The sequence below is a fragment of the Oncorhynchus kisutch genome, linkage group LG26, assembly GCF_002021735.2.
Source record: "Oncorhynchus kisutch isolate 150728-3 linkage group LG26, Okis_V2, whole genome shotgun sequence".
In the NCBI taxonomy this organism is placed as follows: domain Eukaryota; kingdom Metazoa; phylum Chordata; class Actinopteri; order Salmoniformes; family Salmonidae; genus Oncorhynchus; species Oncorhynchus kisutch.
Genome location: NC_034199.2, coordinates 9477030 through 9478539, shown reverse-complemented (window position 1 = coordinate 9478539; position 1510 = coordinate 9477030).

Here is a 1510-nt window from a genome sequence, read left to right as displayed (position 1 = left end):
AAATTGATCAGAAATACAGTGTAGACATTGATAAAGTTGTAAATGGCTATTGTAGCTGGAAACGGCAGATTTTTTTATTTGTTATGGAATATCTACATACGCGTACAGAGGCCCATTATCAGCAACCATCACTCCCGTGTTCCAATGGCAAGTTGTGTTAGCTAATCAAGTTGATCATTTTGAAAGGCAAATTGATCATTAGAAAACCCTTTTGTAATTATGTTAGCACAGCTGAAAACTGTTGTTTTTGTTTTAAAGAAGCAATAAAACTGTCCTTTAGGCTAGTTGAGTAACTGGAGCATCAGCATTTGTGGGTTCGATTACAGGCTCAAAATGGCCAGAAACAAATTACTTTCAGAAACAAATAACTTTCTTCTGAAAATCGTCTGTCTATTCTTGTTCTGAGAAATTAAGGCTATTCCATGCGAGAAATTGGCAAGAAACTCCCCGATGCACAACTGAGCATGAGGACAAGTGCATTAGAGTGTCTAGTTTGAGAAACAGATGCCTCACAAACCCTCAACTGGCAGTTTCATTAAATAGTACCCGCAAAACACCAGTCTCAATGTCAACAGTGAAGAGGTGACTCCGGTATGCTGGCCTTCTCGGCAGAGTTCCTCTGTCCACTGTCTGTGTTCTTTTGCCCATCTTAATCTTTTATTTTTATTGCCCAGTCTGAGATATGGCTTTTTCTTTGCAGCTCTGCCTTGAAGGCCAGCATCCCGGTATCGCCTCTTCACTATTGATGTTGAGACTGGTGTTTTGCTGGTACTAAACACAATACCCCATAATGCCAAAGTCTCATTATATTTTTTCCAAATTAATTAAAAAACAAAAGCTGAAAGGTCTTAAGACAATAAGTATTCAACCCCTTTGTTATGGCAAGCCTAAATAAGTTCAGGAGTACAAATGTGCTGAACAAGTCACATAAGTTGCATGGACTCACTGTGTGCAATAATATTGTTTAACGTGATTTTTAAATGACTACCCCATCTCTGTACCACACACATACGATTATCTGTAAGATCCCTCAGTCGAGCTGTGCATTTTAAACACAGACTCAACCACAAAGACCAGGGAGGTTTTCCAATGCCTCGCAAAGAAGGGCACCTTTTGGTAGATGGGTAAAAAAAAAAGTTGTGGGAAGGTTGTATGCAAAATAACCATAGGCCACGCCTTAAGAAACATATGGTTCTCAGAACGTTATGTACTAGTTGGTTTAGTTGGGGTTCAGCTGTCTTCTATGTTGGGAATTCTGAAAAGGCTTTACAATGACTCATTAAAATGTAGGCTACTATATAAATTGCTATATCTAGACCACACTGTTTTGTTTTAATTTTAAATTGAAAGAATATATATATATTCTCTCTATGGAAAGTCTGTTCTATATTTAAATTAAATAAATTCACTACAATGATGTTGTAAACTTGATATTTGTCTGTGTGTTTGAGTAGGCCTGCAGCTGCTGCAAAAAAATGTTTTACTAACATACTTTACATCAACTTCATGC